The sequence below is a fragment of the Mesocricetus auratus genome, unplaced genomic scaffold, assembly GCF_017639785.1.
Source record: "Mesocricetus auratus isolate SY011 unplaced genomic scaffold, BCM_Maur_2.0 Super-Scaffold_100021, whole genome shotgun sequence".
Lineage (NCBI taxonomy): Eukaryota > Metazoa > Chordata > Mammalia > Rodentia > Cricetidae > Mesocricetus > Mesocricetus auratus.
The window spans coordinates 15,131,117-15,151,304 of NW_024429202.1; the positions used below are offsets into that span (position 1 = coordinate 15,131,117).

Sequence of the window (20,188 nt, forward strand, 5' to 3'; positions counted from 1 at the left end):
TTTTTGACCGTAGGCCCTTTCGTCAGGTGGGAAGTTAGAATTTACTGAGGTGTCCAAGTTTGCGCCCCGTTGGACTTAGATGGAAAATAAAGTAAACGTTAGAGAAAGAGAATTTTTAAGCACGGAGTACTAAAATATAAAAGCAAATGTTTTTAAAATTGTATCTAATTTGCTGACCTTAACAGCATCTTCCCAGAAAATTATCTTTTGAGATTCTTTCAGACGAAAAATGAAATCGAATGTAGGAAATATGTTAGTACATTGAACACTCATTTCTTACCTTAATACACCGTAAAAGTATCAAGCCACTAGGAGTCTGAAGTAAAGGAAAACTCTTGGGTGTGTAGACCTAGAGACCGTCTTGTGCTATTACACAAAGGTTGGCATACGACACCATGTTATACACAGGTAAAATGTAATTTAAAGTCTAATCACATCACTTTCCGCCTTCCCTTTCTTCCTTTTGATGCATCTCCTGTCCCCTGCCTTCAGCTCCTCCCATGCTGCTCCCCCACCCCCTCAAATCAACAGCTTCCTTTCCTTTGATTATTACTATTAAATGGTGTGTGTGTGTGTGCGCGTGCGTGCGTGCATGCGTGTGTGTGTGTGTGTGTGTGTGTGTAAATAACGGTTGTTGAGTCCATTTAGTGTTGCTTGTGTGTATGATTTCAAGGCTGACCAACCTGTGCTGGATAACCGTTTCGGGGGCTCACCCCTGGGAGAGACTAATTTTCTCTCTTTGAGCGTCATTAGCTACCTGTAGGTCTTGTAAGGGTAGGAGGATCAGAAGTGAATGCTTGACTATTCTGACAAATTGAGCTGAGGACCAGCCTGGTATACATGAAAGTGTGTCTCAAAATTATAATAATGGTAATGATAATGCTAGTAATAACACCACATATATATTGACCTAGCATGTGTTTTAATTTTATTGAACAGAAAGCTAAAATGCTAGATTGCCCAGCAGGACATTTGGTAACTTCATGTCTAAAGTTTGTATCAATGTATCATTACTTTGTATTAAAGATCCACAGTACTCATTGCAGATAAAAATGCGAAGTATAAGCTGCCTAACCAAAACATATATGCCATCTTTGTATATATACACATGCTTCTACTTATGATCATTCAGGTTTAGTATACTTTCTTGCCATCCTAGCGGGCATGCTTTTGTGTATACTTGCTGAGTGGGAAGGGTGGAGAATAGGGTTCCATCCTGTTTGAAATTATATAGAAAGAGATCATTATTAACTTGATGTCTTGATCACTTGGGTATAACGCTTTCTGAGTATACTAGGTACAATATTGGTAATATTCTCTGTTCTTGAAACAATTTCAAAAAAAAAAACACTAAAAAGAGCCAGGATGCTAACCTAAAGCCAACCAACCAAACAACAACAGCAACAACAAAAAATTAAAATAAAACCGGTCATTTGCAGTGGAAAGCCCAAAGAAGTGAAACTGGAAACCACGTCTTTTAAACTTATCTACGCATATAAATTTGAAGGCAGAGGTTGATGTCTGGTGTCTTTGTCGTCATTCTCCCTTAGATTTTTGGAAGAGGAACTCATGGAGCTTGCTGGTTCAGCTAGAATCCAGAGGTCCATCTCCATCTCTCCAGTACAGTGATTACAGGTTTTTACTATTGGGCTTGGCTTTTTACATGGGTGCTGGGGGGGATGAACTCAGGTCTGCATGTATGTGAGACAAACACGTTACCCACTGATCCATCTCTATAGACTCCATATCATTGATTCTAGAGTTCTTTCTGGCCTTCAGTTTCCTCATCCTATGTATGAGGAAACTGAATTGTAAACTCTCCAGTAAGCTATCTCTTGTAGCCTAAGAACCGATGACAAATTAGAAATGGTATAAGGAGCCGGGCGTTGGTGGCGCACGCCTTTAATCCCAGCACTTGGGAGGCAGAGACTGGCGGATCTCTGTGAGTTCGAGGCTAGCCTGGTCTACAGAGTGAGTTCCAGGACAGCCTCCAAAGCTACAGAGAAACCCTGTCTCGAAAAACCAAAAAAAAAAAAAAAAAAAAAAAGAAAAGAAAAGAAATGGTATAAGGACAGATTTCATCCAATGAATCAATTGTGCTGTTGTCTTTAGTACAGACTTGATTTGCTCTGCCGTCATCCGCAACCATGAAGACGGAAAAATGTGATTGGTATTTCTCCCTGCCTTCATAAGGACATGAGATCAATAAGCAGAAGAGGTACCTTTCCTTGGTTATCATCTACTCCTCCAAACTGCCCAGAGAGAGCAATCAGACCATTCCTAAGAAACCTTAGAAGTAATGCAGCTCAGCTGGTAGAGTGTTTGGCTGGCATGCACAAGGCCCTGAGTTTACTTGCTAGCACCAACAAAAAGAAAGAAGGAAAAACAAATCGGTGCATATATACCGAAAGACCCTTCAGTCTTTCTCTTAGGACTCTCGCCCCAAAGACCACCAGGGAGCCGAAATTTGTTGCAAAATGCAAGATAATTTTTATTAAGCCGGCGTGCCAGGGTTCAGCAGACTTGGGAAGGAGTGAACCCCGAGCAGAAATTACAGAGAGTTTTTAAAGCCTGAAACCACAAACAGGGTAGTGGGGACACAAGGGGAGTTTGGAAATTGGTGCCAAACCTTCATGAATCACATAAGCTTGTGGTTGTCTGGCTGACTGGCTTGTTATCTGTCTCAGGCAATGTCTGTGCCGTGGCTGAACTTTGTGACCGGCCTGGAACCTTGAGGTCTGGGGAATGTTCCCAAGTCCTTGAGGATTGAGGTCTGAGAAATATTTTCAAGTCCTTGATGACCACCAGGGGAGGATGTCTATCTTTAAGTGTAGCTGCTCACATTCAAGGATGGGACAGCTTAGTAATTTCCCCAACTGTTGGGGAAGGTTGGGGGCTCTTCAGTACATCTCTCTTTCAAAGTTGAGGTGAGCTTTGCCAATGGCTCCTCTGTGCTCTGACTCAAAATGAAGACAAACACACAACCTGGTGATTTAGTCGATCGGAGGGCTCCTCATCTGTTCACATTCTTGCTTTGCTTACTATCTGTTGGCTTTCTGCCTTGGGCACTGATGGGCCCATGCTGATTTCCTGGGAGGCTACCTGGGAAGCAGAGTACAGATGCACGGTGAAAGCCAAGACATTGGAAAGTATACAAAGTGCTTCCCTTTTTCCCTATCTCCAGCTCCAAGAAAGTACTTGAGGACAAAGCACAAAACCACAATGAAGCAATACTTCTTCAAACAACATTTATCTTTTTGTTCATTAAGCAACATCGGATATTGCAAACATTTCAAACGATGCCTTCTAATTTGTTTTAGGCACCCAGGAAATCACTCATCAGTCCTTGACATTCTCACAAAGGCCACATAAACTTGGGAGATCAGTCTGCCCTTCAAGTACTAGGGAAGATTAAACAATAATCCACACGTGCAGACTTGCCCACCCAAGTAGGTCCGTTCTCTGTGGTGTAGCTTAGTTATACACATCATATGCCAACAAGATACAAAGACAGTCAATGTTCATTACTATTTTTTACTTCTCTGCTTATATACTGTGTAACTCTAGGCAACTTATTCAACCATTCTGTAACTTAGTTTCCTAACCTTTTAATGAAGTTAGACATAATGTCCAGCTAACAGAAGAGTTTGAATAGTCAGTGAAGTAAAATACTGAGAAAAGCCCCTGAAATGTAGCAAATATTAAATAAGTAGTGGTGGTGGTGATGGTGGTGGTGGTGGTGATGGTGATGGTGATGATAATGGTGATGGCGATGATGGTGGTGTTGAAGGTGGTGGTGGTAGTGATGGTGGTGATGATGATGGTGGTGGTGATGGTGATGATGGTGATGGTGGTGATGGTAATGATGGTGATGGTGGTGGTAGTGGTGATGGTGATGGGGTGGTGGTGGTGATGGTGGTGGTGGTGATGGTGGTGGTGGTGATGGTGGTGGTGGTGGTGGTGGTGATGGTGGTGATGGTAATGGTGGTGATGGTGATGGGGTGGTGGTGGTGGTGGTGGTGGTGGTGGTGGTGGTGGTGGTGATGGTGGTGGTGGTGGTGGTGGTGGTGGTGGTGGTGGTGGTGGTGGTGATGGTGGTGGTGGTGGTGGTATTGTGGTTGGAGAGGTAGTCAAGGAATGACAAAAGTATGACAAAAGCAATCTGGTGCATTTCTAAACAATTCACAAATTCAAGCCCCCTCCCGTGCCCACCACAAAGTTAAAGTAGAATTTATTCAAATACTTCCTTGATTTACACCCTGTCTACTAGAAGTCTGGTTGGCTAAATAAATAACACACAGACAGAACAAGATTTGGCTGTATCTGTATGGAAAACCATCAGACATATTTGCTTCATATTTAAGTCATGTTACTAAATGTCCAATGGTCCTCAAAAGAGTCAGTGTGCCTTCTAAAAGAGCCTGGCTACTCTTCTTGATCTTTTCCAAACCCCCACCATATATTTCTAGATTCCTGTGGGTTAGTATTGCTAAAAGATAGGAAAATCTAGGGGCCAGACAATACTAAATGATCCAACTTTTCAAATCAACTTTTGCAGAACATTTAGCTTATCAATATTTTGCGATTCATTGTTGTTTGGCAAGATTAATTTTAGTAATCTCTTGCAGTCCCTAAGAAATCATCACCACTTTTAATTTTTTTTCCTAAAATAGATTGCCTGTCCATATTCTTTTCCCTCTTCTACTCCTCCCAGACTTTCCCCCCTCCCTACCCATCTAACTACATGGTTTTTTTCTCTCTCTCAAGAGAAAGAGAGAGAAAGAAACCAAACACTAAAAGAAAACAAAGAACATAAAAAACATGCCGTTCATTTTGTGTTAGCCAAGTACTCAAGAGCATGGGGCCTACTTTGGAGTATGGTTGATATGCCCAGTGTCACTCCATTGGAGAAAACTGATGCTACCTCTCTAGAAGAATGACAATGGCAGATAGCTTCTTGTCTAGGACTGGGACTTTGTGATCACTTCCTCTTCTCCATACTGCAATTTTGTCTCGCTTAAACCTGAGCAGATCGCCAGGAGGTGGTGGAGCATGCCTTTAATCCCAACCCTTGTGAGTTCGAGACCAGACTGGTCTACAAAGCTACACAGAGAGACCCTTTCTCAAAAAACAAACAAACAAAAACTTGAGCAGATCTAGTGCTGATGAATGCATATGCATATCAGTTCTGTTGTGTCTAGAGAGGTTTCCTTGGATTCATCTGCCACCTGTAGCTCTTACTGTCCTTCAGCCTCCTTTTCTGAATAGATCCCTGAGCCCTGAGGGAAGGGGTTTGATGAAGACTCCCCATTTGGAACTGAGTGACCAAAACTCTCTCACTTTCTACACACTGTCCAATTCTGGCTCTCTGTGTTCATTCCCATCTAGTGAGAGAAGAAGCTTCTCCGATGAGGGTTGAGGCCTGATATATCCACCATGTTATCTCATTATAGGCCCTAAAAACAACATACCGAATAATCAGAGACTGAAATCATGCTCCTTTTCAAGTTACCATCTTAGTCACTGTTCTACTGCTGTGAGGAGATACCGTGACCCTGGGAACGCCTATCTAAGAAAGCATTTGCTTGGGGCTTGCTTACAGCTTCAGAAGGTTAGTCCATCACTATCATGGTGGGGAACACGGCAGTAGCCATGGTGCTAGAGAAGCAGATGAGAGCTTTACATCCTGATCTACAGGCAGCAGGCAGAGGGAGGGAGAAAGACTGGGCCTAGACTGGGCTTTTGAAACCTCATGTCCCACCCCCTGGGACATGCTTCATTATTCCAACAAGGCCATGCCTCCTAATCCTCCTAATATTTTCAAACTGTTCTACTCACTGATGACTAAGCATTGAAATATATGAGCTTATGGGGACCATTTTTATTTAAACCACCACACGTATCCAAGACATTTTGTCGCAACAGCTGAAACCTAACGAGGATAAGTGAGTATGTTAGGATCCGAATGTAACTGAGGGAGGGCAGTCAGATGACTGTAACCCTAGCACCCCTCTTATGAGGCTGAGGCATGAGAATCACACGTTGGACTCTCATAGTGAGTTCCAAGCCACCTTGGGTCATATAAAGATAATCTGTCTAACAGACCAGGAAAACAGGCCATCGAGATGGCTTCTGGCCTAAAGATGTTAGCAGCCAAATGTAAAACAACACATGTTTGATCCCCGAAAGCCTCATGATAAAAGTAGAGAACCAACTCTCAAAAGTTGTCCTCTGATCTCCACATACACTACACACACACACACACACACACACACACAGAGAGAGAGAGAGAGAGAGAGAGAGAGAGAGAGAGAGAGAGAGAGAGAATGGAAGCCTGAATGTTTTCAAAACCCAGAAAAAACAGCAGCAGCAACAACAAAAAAAAGCCAAATGCAAATGTTGGCTCACTAGGCTCAGTAGAATTTATTTATTTATTTATTTACCTAGGTTTGATTCTTTTTATTTCTTCTTATTTTAGAAGCACTCTTATTTACATATCAATCCCCCATTCTCTCGCCCTCCCAGCCTCCCATGCTCCCCACCGACCCCCAAACCCATCCCCTACCCACTCCCCAAGGATAGTGAGGTCCTCCACAGGGGATCATCAAAGTTCAGTCACATCATTTGGGCGAGAGCCTAGGCCCTCTCTCATGTATCTGGGCTGCAATAGTATTCCTCCATAGGGAATGGGCTCCCAAAGTCCATTTGTGCTCTAGGGATAAACACTGGCTCCATTGATAGAGGCCCCATATACTGCCTTGGCCTCCTAGCTGGCACCTACATTCAGAGAGTTTGGTTCTGTCCAATGCTGGTTCCCCAGCTTTACAACTGTGCTCTCACTAGGTCAGGTCAACTGTTTCTGTGGGTTTCTCCAGCACAGTCTTGGCTCCTTTGCTCATCCCTCCTCCCTCCCTACAACTGGATTCCAGGGGTGTGGTTCAGTGTTTAGCTGTGGGTGCCTGTTTCTGCTTCCATCAGCTACTCGATGAAGGCTCTATGAATGGTAACCAAGGTAGTCATCAATCTCATTATGGAGAAGGGCATCAAAGGCAGTCTCTCCACCACTGACTAGATAGTAGAACTTACTTAAACCCCGAGTAAACAGGTAAATTTTTAGATACTTATTTTAATGAAGTACTTTATTGAACCTAAGAGCCCAAGAGCATTCTATCACTAAGCTAAAGCCCCAATGCTCCTTTTGCTTTTTATTTTGAGACAGGTTCTAACTAGGTTGCTCATGTTGGCATCAGACTCCTTGTTTGTTTGTCTGTCTGTCTGTCTGTTTGTTTTCTGAGACAGAGTCTCTCTGTGTAACTTTGAAACCTGTACTGGAACTTGCTTTGTAGTTGAGGCTGGCCTCAGAGATTCACCTGGCTCTGTTCCCTGAGTTCTGAGATTAAAGGCCTGTGTTAACACCACCCTGCTGGACCTCTTGTTCCTCATTCTAGCTTCCAGAGTAGGTAGAATTACAGGCCTGTGATGCTATTTTAAAAAAATTATTTTTCTGGTTTTTTGAGACAGGGTTTGTCTGTGGCTTTGGAGGCTGTCCTGGAACTAGTTCTTGTAGACCAGGCTGGCCTCAAACTTACAAAGATCTGCCTGCCTCTGCCTCCTGAGTACTGGGAGTAAAGGCATGCGCCACCAATGATGAGTGGTATAGAATCATTTGTATTTAAAATTGGTAGACCTAAGTCTGTCCAGACTACAAAGAGTAAAGAAAAGAGATAACCTTCCATATTTTTTTCATTCTGTATGTTTACATTAAGCCAACTTCAAATATTCTTTAATTGTGTCTGGGGGGCTGAGAATGCAGCTCATGGGTAGAGCATTTGCCAGAAGTGTGAGTCTGTGGAACAATCTCTGGTACCACAAAATAAATTTTATCTGTACTGCACATACTTTTCCCTTGCCATTATACCCTAAACAATCTAGTGTGACTACTTGCGCGGTTTGACATTGTGTTGGATATTACATGAAATCTAGAGAGAATTTTAAATATATAAGAGAATGTATATGTGTTAAATGCAAATAACACAACTCTCTTTTATTTGTTTTGTTTTGTTTTCTCGAGACAGAGTTTCTCTGTGGTTTTGGAGCTTGTCCTAGAACTTGATCTGTAGACCAGGTTTGCCTTGAACTCACAGAGATCCACCTGCCTCTGCCTCCCGAGAGCTGGGATTAAAGGCGTGTGCCACCAACACCCGGCATAACATACCACTTTTATATACAAGTAAACATATGAAGGCTTAGGCATCTGCAACTGGAACCAGTTCACCCAAGGATACTGAGGGACAGTTGTCTTTGAGTTGAGTATTGCAAGGTGGACAGTGTGACAGTCACGGTCAGTTCCTTAGGAGATACCACTGTGGCCAGAATGGAGGCCTGGAGAGAGAGGTCAGTGGTGCATTGGGCTCGAGACAAGTGCATCAGGTACAAATAAAAGATGCTGATGCTGACTACTAGAGTAATGGAACTGGAGAAGCTTTCAAGTAAAGGCTTCAGGAAGACTACTCTGGCCAAAGTATTTACAATGGATGCCTTTAAGGAACAAAGCCAAGAGGAGGCCAGGAAAGGATATTCAAAAAGACGCCGGAAAGAAAGGGCTGAAACAGGCGTGGTGGGATATACCTGTAATCCCAGCCCTCTGGGGGCAGCGGAAGGAGACTCACAAATTCCAGAACAGCCTGTGCTACATCATCCATCAAGGTGGTGAGGGGCTTGGGGGTGGGATGGGTGGTGAATTCAGAAGAAAAACTGGCAAACATGCAAACTGTGTGTGAGTGCGTGAACGTGTGAAATCTTCCTGTGTATAGTAGCTGTGTGTAGGAGGTCCAGCAATAGAATGAGTTAGCCCACAATATTAAAGAAAGCTATGTATCTTTACATGCGCAGGAATGTGACAGAGGAAGAGAGGAAAGTCATGTGTGTGTGGCTTAAATTGGACATAATGCCCCAAGGGCTTCCAATGGCAAGTAAATGTAACTGATCTTTCTTTAGGCTTTTATTTAGAATAGCAATTACATCCTCTACAGAGGAAAAGCTGTTTAAGAGACAGTCAATTCTCCAAAAGCAACAGGAGTCAAGAGAAACACTAACAATTTGTTTGGGAACTTTATCTGGGACAGCGGGGAGGGAAGGGAGATTATATTTCTGCTGAGTTGTAAAAATAACAAATCTGAAATCTTTGTGTATTTAGGAGCTCCGGTAGAGAACATTTGACCAAACAAGAGCAGACTCTGTAAAGATGCTTCGAGCACTACAGTCTGCAGCATGGTCACATTGATCATTCACGCTCGCCCTTTAGTGAAACTCGATAAACAGCCTCCCTTCCCCCACTTCACTCTGTACTTCCCTCCCAGCGTCTCACTACATTCTTCCAACTCAACTGTAGAAAAAAAATTATTACATGAAAGGACACGAGGCCTTTTTATCCTTTCTGCCTTCCCATGGGTCAATTTTAGAAAGGGTAAAAAGGCTACCGACACTCTTAATTTTCTATTTCATGTACCACAAGGATCAAAGCAGAAGTCTCTAGAAGGTGAGGGGTCTAACATGCCCCTTCTTTCCCCCAGTTATTCACTGGATTCTTTGATGAGCTTCCAAAGCATATCTCTGATCAGAAACCAAGCCCCGTGGAAATTTTTCCTGGCCCGTGTATGCCTAGCTAGCCTCCTGTTCTTCACTGTGCTAATTTCGGTCAAAGACATGAGAAAACTGAACGCACTGGCTGGGAGCCTTTCAGCTTCTGGAAGGTGACTTTTGAAATAATCATCCTTTATTCACCAGCATGCCTCCATGCCACCCTCATTGGTTGGAAGTCTGAAGTATGACAGTGATATTTATTTCTTCAAAATGAAGAAGCTGGGCTTGGTAGCACAAGCCTGTATAGTCCCCTGCAGTCTCAGCCGCTTGGGAGGATCACTGAGCCCAAGAGTTTGAGACCAGCCTGTACAACACAGCAAATCCCCTTTAACATGTCCAGAGCCTTGCTCTGGCTGGTCCTTGTCTACCACATCCCTGTGATGTCCATCAAAAGAATTCAGACAAGCCATACACGGTGTACTACAGAAGTTGGAGTTTATTACAGAGTATATGGCAGACCCTTAGGGAATAAGAGTGGGTGACAGCCAAAGAAACCACAGAAGGGTTTTCTAGTTTTTTTTTTTTTGTCAACTTGACACAAGCTAGAGTCACCTGGAAAGGCAGAACCTCAATTGAGAAAAATACATCTGTAAGATTGACCTTAAAGGTCTGGCATGGTAGAGGATGACTTTAATTCCAACACTTGGGAGGCTGAGGCAAGCATCTTTCTATAATTTCAAGGCCATCCTGGTCTACAGTCTACATAGCGAGCTCCAGGCTACATGGCGAGATTCTGTCTTAAATACAAAACAAAACAAAAAAAAAAACAAACACAAACACAACAACAACAAAATGGTAGTGGCCTGTTGGCAAGTCTGTCTGGTATTTTCTTGATCAATGATTAATGTGGGACAGCCCAGCCCACTGTCGACAGTAGCATCCCTGGGAAAGTGGTCCTTGATTGTATAAAAAAGTACATTGAATAAACTATGGAGGGAAAGCCAGTCAGCAAGCAGCATCATTTATGGACTCTGTTTCAGTTCCTGTCTCCTGATTCCTTCCTTGAGTTCTTGTCCTAGATTCCCCCAGTGATAGATTGTGATCTGGGAGTTGTAAAATGAAATAAACCCTTTACTCCCTAAGTTGTTTCTATGGTGTTTATCACAGCATTAGGAAACCAACTAGGACACAGGATGACAGTAGACAATAGTCAGAGAGACCATTATGTAGTGCAAACTCTCATGGGTGAGATTTGGCAATGACCAGAGACAAATATGCCATTGTACACTTTTCTGAAAGCTAGTTCCTATTTTCTTTCTTTTTTAAAAAAATTATATTATGTGTATGCGTGTTTTTGCTGCGTGTAAGTCTACACACCACATGTGTGTCTGACACCATCAGAGGCTAGAAGGGAGTATCAGATCCCCTAGGATAAAAATCACAAACAGTTTTGAGCTACCAGGAGGGGGCTGGGATTCAAACCTGGATCCTCTAGGTTAGGAAGATATTAAGCCAGTGCTCTTAACTCTTGAGACATCTTTCCAGCCCTTCTACTATTTTCTAAAGTTTCTTCTTCTTTTTCTTCTTCTTCTTCTTCTTCTTCTTCTTCTTCTTCTTCTTCTTCTTCTTCTTCTTCTTCTTCTTCTTCTCCTCCTCCTCCTCCTCCTCCTCCTCCTCCTCCTCTTCCTCCTCCTCCTCCTTCTGTTTGGTTTTCAAACCAGGGTTTTTTTGTGTCACCTTCACTGTCCTAGAACTAGTTCTGTAGACTCGGCTGACGTCAAATTCACAGAGTTCTGCCTGCCTTTGCCTCCTGAGTTCTGGGATTAAAGACGTGCACCACCACCACCGTCACCTGGCTTCTAAAGTTTCTAGAACAGACAACTTCCTTAGGGAGGGATATTGTCTAGGTGATTGACAGACCCATTTTAATTAACTCTTTTATTCATTCATTTATCTTGTTTGAATTAACTCCTGCGGGAGGGGATAATGGTGTCACTTTATTCTTTGCCAGAACATCTGGTTAGATAATAGCCTATATTCTTTCAGTATTCTAGCAATTCAAAATGCCACATAATGCCACCATAAGATTATGTGTTATCCAACAAGCAAGGCCCACTTAAGTATCACTTTGAGACTTTAACCAGGTCAACACAATCCTTCATCTCTGAAATCCAATTCTCTAAGCACAACTCCCTTCACATTTTCTGACACAAGTACATCAGGTGCCCATTACTGGAGGCTCTTGAAGGTGTCTTCATCACAGAATGCCTCAAGCACGTTGTGAGCCGTGAAGGCATCAAGTTACTGGTGAGTGTGGTTGAGGAGGATGGTGCGTACAGCTGGTAGAAACTTTGGAAACTGATGCTGTGGGCATTGCCCTGGTCTTTACCCTTCCCATCTCTCTGGGAACTGTTCCCACCGTTCTTTATCCTCCCAGATGCTCCAATGTATATATTTGTTTGTTTGCTTGCTTGCTTCTTTGTTGAAGGGACAAGAGAAAGGAAAGTGAGAACTTGCCCTCCTACACTCCCCTGCTCCCTCCTACTCTCTCTTCTCTGTATTTGACTTGTTTCTACCTAATGTGTTTAGAGCTTAGGAACTGAATAAACTTTTTGTTTCTTAGGAAACATCTATTCACAAGAAAAAAGCCAACACAATGAACCCTCCTCACACAGAGGACTAAGGAGCTGCGATTGCACAGTTCTACTGGGAAGTTTTGTTTCCCTGGAATAGAGACAACGGAGGTTGCCAACTCATCTAACTCTGCGAGCCTTTCGATAACAAGGGAAGTCGGGCAGAAAGGGAAGGTGGCAGAGATGATTCAACAAAGTGCTTGACACACAAGCAAGTCCAATACTAGAACTATGCAAAAGAACTTGACTGTGCCATATATCTGTAACCATGGCTCTGGGGAGACAAAGGCAAGAGGATGCTTGAAGCTTGCTTGTCCAGCCAATCTAGCTCTGACCTAAAATGCCAAGCCCACTGCGCCGCCTGTATCCAAGAATGAGCAGAGGGTGTTGGGATTGATGACACAAAGTCCAGTCGGTGGTGCAAAAAAAAAACTTTAAGCAGGCCCCAAGAAGGCTCAAGAAGGCTTCCTAAGAAAGGCTTCCCTCAAGAAAAGCTTCCTCCCCCATTCTTACCCCTGGCTAGTTATATGCCCTGACACCAAAGGTAGCAGTGGGGGTGTCATTGGAAAAAGTCAAGGTCAGGGCGTTCCCATGGGCGAGCCCTTATCAGGAACTTATTGCTCCGGTCATGGTATTGTTTTTAGTAAACATGTTTTTAGTAAACATTGTCTTATAGCTGCCTGCTTCCAGGCTGATGGGGGAGTGGGCCTCTGGCCAAGGTCTGTTGTTCCCACACAGAGAGAGAGACTAGGAGAAGGAGAAAAGGTTCTAGTAGAAAACTCCTAGCTTGTTCAAGGGAGCCAGCAGCTGCAAGTTCCTATAGAAGAAAGCAGACTAGAGCAATCTTCTCTTGCTTAGTCATCTTTTTTAGGTGTTTCTTCATCACAATTAGTTTCTATATACCTAATCTCCCAGGGAGCTGTGTCCACTCTGCTTCTCAGAGAGCTCAGCACAGTGCCTGGCAAGGAATAGGCTTCTGGGAATGTTTGGTGAATTAACACTAAACGCCTACTGTGGTGGTTTGAATGAGAACAGCCCCCATAGACTCATTTGTTGGAATGCTTGGCCACTGGTGTATGTACTGTTTGGAAAGAATTAGAAGACATGTGTCTTTGTTGGAGGAGGTGTGTCACTGAGGTTTCAAAATCCCATGCCAGACCCAGTATCCCCCATCTATTTTCTCTCTCTCTCTCTCTCTCTCTCTCTCTCTCTCTCTCTCTCTCTCTCTCTCTGTGTGTGTGTGTGTGTGTGTGTGTCTGTCTGTCTGTCTGTCTATCTCTCTGCCTCCTGTGAATCAGGATTTAAAGTTCTCGGCTACTGTTCCAGTGCCATGCTGGTCTGCATCCCACCTTGATGATGACAGACTAACCCTCTGAAGCCATAAGCAAGCCCCCAATTCAGTGCTCTCTTTCATAAGAGTTCCCTTGGTCATGATGGGTTTCCATAGCGATAGAACAGTAACAAAGCCATTCAGATCTTGATGTCTTAGCCTCCGATTCCTACTCCCACAGCTTTTTTTCTGACTTGTAAGACCTCCAAGCCTTTGATTGATTCACAGCATCCGTGGGTCCCTCATTTAGGACTTCAAATTTTGAAACCTTTAAGGTTTTTCATTCTCTCTGCACTGAGACATTCAAACCAGTTTCCAGGCAGCTATCGTGTCCTGTCAGAAAGACAGACTATGGAAATGAGAGCTTTCCTGGCTCCCAAGAGTGTCACGGATAGCCGAGTCTTTCCTTTCCACTTCATGAGCACTGCGACAGGATGCCACAGTGGGGACAACAGAGGGCAGGACTTTGACACCCCCTTTATAAGCCCTTCCCTCGATAGAGGCTGAAGTTAGCCCCATGAGTAGCTGCTCACCTCAACCCTGGCCTTTCAAGCTGACCTACGTCTTGATGATAACTTTTCAAGAGAGGTCGGCCATGCCTGCATTAGTGGGTGGCACTCTCTTAACGGGCAAGGGAAAAAAGCAGTCTGATTAGAGATGCCATTTCTGTCAACTGTGCTGTGCTCTTCGCATCTCCAGGAATTTTCCGATGAAGACACTGGGCGTACACACTGGGAGAGCTCCTGACCTCACCTGAAGTCAGCCAGTGTGCAAAACCTCCTGGCCTTTTAGCAGGGTTATTTGCATCACCACAAATGCTACTCACTGTACCTGCAGTGAGGAGCACCACCCACTGTACCTTGCTTACAGGAAGTCTGCGGTCTGCTTCAAGACAGGTCAAGGGGGCAATGTGGAGATGCAAAAGGAAACAGCAGGTGTGGGGGGGGGTTATCCAATCTGCTGACACTTTGGTCTGGGATTTGTCAGCTCCCAGAAATATGAGAAACAAACGTCTAGAGTCTGTCAGTCTATCGTACGTCATCTTAGCAGTCTGGAAGCACATCATTAGCATTATGAAGGAACAAATAAGAGTGATCTCTTGAGCCCAATGGACTTGATGTGATTCAGCTGTGCCTCCGATCATGGGCCAAATTAGATATCTGTAGGCTCCTCAGAGAAAGCCTGCTCTCCAGTTCTTTCTCCAAATGTGGGGTTGTCTCTGCAAATGTGATTCGAAGACTTGATCATTGAAAGGCCCACTTTTGGGCCTGGCTAGGGGCATTACGCAGGAAGGTATAAAAGACTGAACAACGAAGTCTAGCTCTCCTTTCCGGCTTTCCAGCTTTCCAGCTTTCCGGCTTCCCGGCTTCCAGTTCAGCGGCGGATAAAGAGAGCCTACGTCCGTATATGTCTTTATTCATGCCTAAAGTGGGTGTGGTTAGTAGTGAGGTAAACCGCCCTTTTATTACCTCATCTGTGTGTGCCTCTAATAAGTCACATGGCTAATGGCGGAGTTCTGTTTTCCTCCTACAGGAGCAGAGTAACAATGATTGTATACTTCCTTATTCTGTGACTCTTTTCACACATTTCCTTTCAGATGGAAAAACTGGGTGGAGAGTGACAATTGTACCTTAGGATACATTTTTAGTATTGAAGTAAGTGTCTTCTTGGAACTTGTTGTTGTCAAAAGAATAGATATATTTTTCAAAAATATCTTATTTATTACTTATTTCTGTGTATGAGTGTTGGGGCACCATGTGCATGCCTGGTGCCTGCAAAAGCCAGAAGAATGTGTTGGATCCCCTGGAACTGGAGTTACAGATGGTCATGAGCCACCATGTGGGCTCTGGGAATTGAACCCAGGTCGTCTGGAAGAACAGTCAGTGTTCTTAACCGTTGAGCCATCCCTCCAACTGACATTGCCTATTTTAAAACTTTGAATCTGAAAGTGTCTTTGGGAACTCATTTCAGGTCATAATGAAGAAGGAAGAGCCTGGAGTATGCCTCGGTGATACATACATGCTTAGGATGTGCGAGAACTTGACTTCAATTCCTTAAAAAATGCTATATAGCTTTAAAGGAATGTATTACATTTCCTTATTATGTGTGTGTATACATACCTGTGCATGTGTGCTAAGGTATTAGTGTCCTTGAGACCAGAGAACAATTGGTGGGAGTAGGTTCTCTGCTTCTACCACGTAGGTCCCAGATACTAAACTCCTACCATCCGGCTTGGTGGCAGGCACCTTTGCCTGCTGAGATGCCCCAGCAGCATCACAAAAAAGAAAACAGATGAAGAGTTATACACTTACCCCAATAAAATCCCATTTCTAACTGATGCTTGAGGATGGATACTTTAAGTGGATGTTCCAAGACCCTCTAGGAGCTGTGTTCATCACTAGTGCAGGAGGCTGCCTCTGGTAATGATGCCCTTGGTGAATCTCCCCTCTTTGCACCTTTGACTTTCTCAACTTCTAGTGGACTGCTCAATTCCCTTCTTAGGCCAGGGCTTTGCTCTCTGTCCATGACCCAGGCCTATGGGTAGCCAGCCCTCTACTGTCAGGTTCTAGACAGTTAATAATGGCAAGGGACAAGAGAGGCAGATTCCCATCCTGCATTTCTTCAACTGCTGATATGTCCCAATACAAGAACTGAGACCAACTTGGATATTTCTTTAAAGCTCTCCAAAGCCTCGGAGAGTACCTATGGCCCCTTACTGGGTGTACAGAATGATGCCATTCCCGTACCACAAGCAATGTGAAATTAGAGCAAGCGTCAGACCTGCTGGGACAGTGTGACTTTCTCAGGTTGCAGAGAGGGTTGCTTGGCAGTTCTTGGCAAAGGGTTCCACTCACCACAAACCTTCCCCAAATTTTGAATTTATTCAAAACTTATTATAATCTCAACAGCACAAAAACTACCATTTCCTGGGACCCTGAACCCAGAAGCTGTGGACAAGCTAGTCTGGAGGATGCAGTTCTCTGGTAGGAACAAGAGTGACCCTGCCTCAACCAAGGTAGAAGGAAAGAATTCACTTCCGACACATATGAACCGTTGCACATAGGTTTTTTCCCCACCTATCTCTCTCTGTGTCTCTCTGTCTGTCTGGTGTGTGTGTGTGTGTGTGTGTGTGTGTGTGTGTGTGTGTGTGTGTGTTGTGTGTAAATTAGCTGTTCCCAGTCTCCCTACACCAGGTGACCCATAATTCCTAAAGCAGACAAAGAATATATAGGCATACTGAGTAGATAGTTTTGGTTTTGTTTTTTGTTTTGTGTGTATGTGTGTGTTTGTTTAAATGTATTCCACATTCCTATGGAGACTATGAAAAGGCTTCCACGGAACTGGAGTTACACATAGGCAATTATGAGCATCTAATGTGGGCGCTGAGAACCCCAGTTTTCTGAAACATCAGAAAGATCTCTTAGCCACTGAGCCCATGTGGTTTTGAAAGTTAGTTGTTTTTAGCTAGAACATTCTAATTTGGCTATGGTCGTTCACCCTGAAATCCTCCCTTAGTACCACACTTACAGGAAATTGTGAGGGAAAGGGAGAGTAAACTGGAGTGAGGAGGAAACCGTGGTTTTTATAAGCAGTGTTACAGCCAGAGTATCTAGAGACGGAGGGACTATGGAAGTCTGCCCAGCAGAATTTCCATCCACAATTTTCCTCTTCTGTTTGGAAACTCAGTCTCTATCAGGAGCACTGAAACCCAGCCTCAGCTGATGAGAGAGAGTATGATAAAGAAGAGGGTCCAGGGAAGCCAAGGAAAACTCATTTTTTCCACTGGTCTTCAGGGCAGAGTGGAAACAGCCACAGAACAGACAGCCCTCATAAGTGAGAGTAATGGCCCTTTGAAGAAGGTCTGAGAACGCCGTTTTGTGTTGACAGATGCGCCCAGCTTGACATGATGTCCTTTGTCTAGAAACATTGCTACCTAACTTTCAGCTATCTAAAGCTCATCTGTGTGCCCCTCCCCCAAGAACCACAAGCTTCTCAGGAGACAGAGGTTGGAGTCACTCAGCTGTCATCCATTGACAGAAGGGGCATCCAAGTTTGGCTCCTGTTGCTGTAATAAGAACCCTAACCCAAAGCAGTTTGAGAGGAAGAAAGTTTATTTCTGCTTACAGCTTATAGTCCATCATGAAGGGAAGTCAGGGCAGCATCTCAGGGCAGGAACCTGGAGAAAGTAACTCATGCAGAGACCATGGAGATATCCTGCTTACTGGATTGGTCTCCATGGTTTATTCAGCCTGCTTTTCTCACACCTCCCAGGATCTCCTGCCTAGGGATTGGGCTACCCACAGTGGCCTGGGTCCAAACACATCAATCATTAACTAAAAGAGAACCCCTCAGGCTTGCCTACAGGCTAGTCTGGTGGAGACAGTTTTCAACCACAGTTCGTTCCCCTTTCCCAGATGATCCTAGCTTATGTCAAGTTGACAAGAATTAACCAGCATTGGAGGTATACTCTGTCACCCACAAGGACAGTCCCTGTGGCCTTTCATATAGGGGAAAGGTGGTGACTGTGCCATCTCTACAGCAAGGCTGACTGATGCTGTGGAATATTCCTTTACACTGTGTGAAGATGTGTCACTGTGATTGGTTTAATAAAGGGCTGAACGGCCAAAAGCTAGGAAAGAGGTATAGGCAGGTCTTCTAGAGACAGAGAGCTCTGGGAAGAAGAAAGGTTGGTCACCAGCTGGAGAAAGAGAGAGAGAGAGAGAGAGAGAGAGAGAGAGAGAGAGAGAGAGAGAGAGAGAGAGACATGCAGGAGGAGAGGGTAAAAGCCATGAGTCACGTGGCACCATGTGGATAAATAGAAATGGGTTAATTTAAATGATAAGAGCTAGTGGGACAAGCCTAAGCTATAGGCTGAGCTTTCATAATTAACAAGTCTCCGTGCCATTTTATTGTGAGCTGGCAGCCTAAAGAAAAATCCATTTACAGACTGACTTTCGATACATAGGAATTACTCTAGGTTCAAGGCAGCAAACAAACTCTTGGTTGAAACAAGCAAAAGTCAAGACCAACTGTGGATAGAATTACTAGATAGCAGTTCTGGCCAGTTTTATCCTGCTATTCTAGGCTTGATACCCCAATATGTATTCCTCTAGTAGCCACAGCCTACACCAGAAGCCACATTTGAACCAGAGTCTCCAACACCCCCCGCCCCTGCATGTGAAGGTCTTGAAGATAGCAGACACATGCCCAAGACAGGATTCACAACCTCATAGAAAACACATTGGTAATTCTGACCTCCCTGATGGGTCCAGTCACCGCTCAAGCAGAGTGACACAGGAAAGTCCATTAATATACTTAAAAGCTACTTTCTAAGGCACAAGAAGAAAGCTCATTTGGGTGATTTTTCTTTAAGATACAGAACTATCTTTTCAAAGATACACTAAACTATATCCTAAGACATCCAAAAGGTTTATCTCCAGCTACCATAGTCTGCTTATCCAGTGGTCCTGCCAAGGATGAGATGATATAAGGATAGGCCTGGTCCTTTGGGTTCTTTTTCAAGACAGCAGGCAACTATGGCTCTATGAGCAGAGAACAGAAGACTCACTTGGGTCCCCCCAGGATGGAGAGAGGCTTGATTTTAGGCTGCTCCATGTGATCTGGGCTTCTCAATTTTCTAATCTCAGCCTCCAGGAGCAATTGACCCCCATTTGCAGGACAGTTTATAGTTTTCTATGGGTTTGATCCAAAGCACTCCTTATGGATGGTTGAGTTGGGTGAAGTGTTTTGTGCCTACATGTGCCTTTCTGAGTTAAATTCTTCACTTGGGTGACTGTGGGTACCAGGAAACTCAGGATTGTATTAGCTGATGAATATCAGGCCTTCTGCTATGAGCTGGCTGTGGATATGAATATAATTAAGTATGTCACCATATATCTTCTGTCAATTTGCTGTCAGTTCCAGATGTCAAGGAAAACATATCTGATTGAGTTCTCAGTATGAGTGACAATTTGTACCCTTTCTTCTCTGGAGACATCCTCTCCTGAGTGACCCCTTTTAAAGCAATTTACATTTCTCCTGGCCTTCTCACTGTCTTCATCAAAGATGGCTATGGTGATGCACTCCAGCAATCCCAGCACTCCAGAGACTGAGGGAGGATTCCTGGGAGTTCAAACCCAGCCTGGGCTACATAGTGAGATCACATCTCAAAAACAAACTAGCTTAAACTAGTTCATCGGTGGGCTTCACCATCCAGCACTACGATGGCTAATCTTAGTTGTCCAGTTGATTGGACTGAAATGCCTAGAAAGGTAATAATCTTTCCACTTGTGTTAGTAGGGTGTTCCTAGTGATCCGAATGAGGAAGACCTGACTGAACGGGGGAGTCTTCCGAAGGTTGGGGACTTTGAAACAAAAAGAGGAAGAAGGGGAGAGCTCACACATGTGCACCTGCCCTCAGCTCTTCCTGAGGGGGTGGTTTTCAGCACTGCCATCACCCACAGACATCCTCCTTATGCTTCCTGAACCTTCCAGTGGAGACTGGCAACAGTGACTCCTGGGAGCTCCTAGATCTTCCCTGTCAGATTTGGCTTGCGTTAGTTCCGCTGTTGTTCCCAGGCTTTCAGGTTTACAGACCGAACAGCCTCCCGAGACGGCATACTACCACTGTGAGACTAGCCAG

At 44.1% G+C, this 20,188-nt stretch overlaps 1 long non-coding RNA gene across 1 annotated transcript; it reads left to right on the plus strand.

Moving 5' to 3' along the window:
• Window positions 1–30: 30 nt before the first annotated feature.
• On the plus strand, window positions 31–12,836 carry LOC121133364. The gene is made up of 5 exons (XR_005870213.1): window positions 31–408; window positions 1,551–1,635; window positions 2,113–2,218; window positions 5,454–5,611; window positions 12,206–12,836. It is a non-coding gene; the product is annotated as an uncharacterized LOC121133364 (long non-coding RNA).
• Window positions 12,837–20,188: the final 7,352 nt, after the last annotated feature.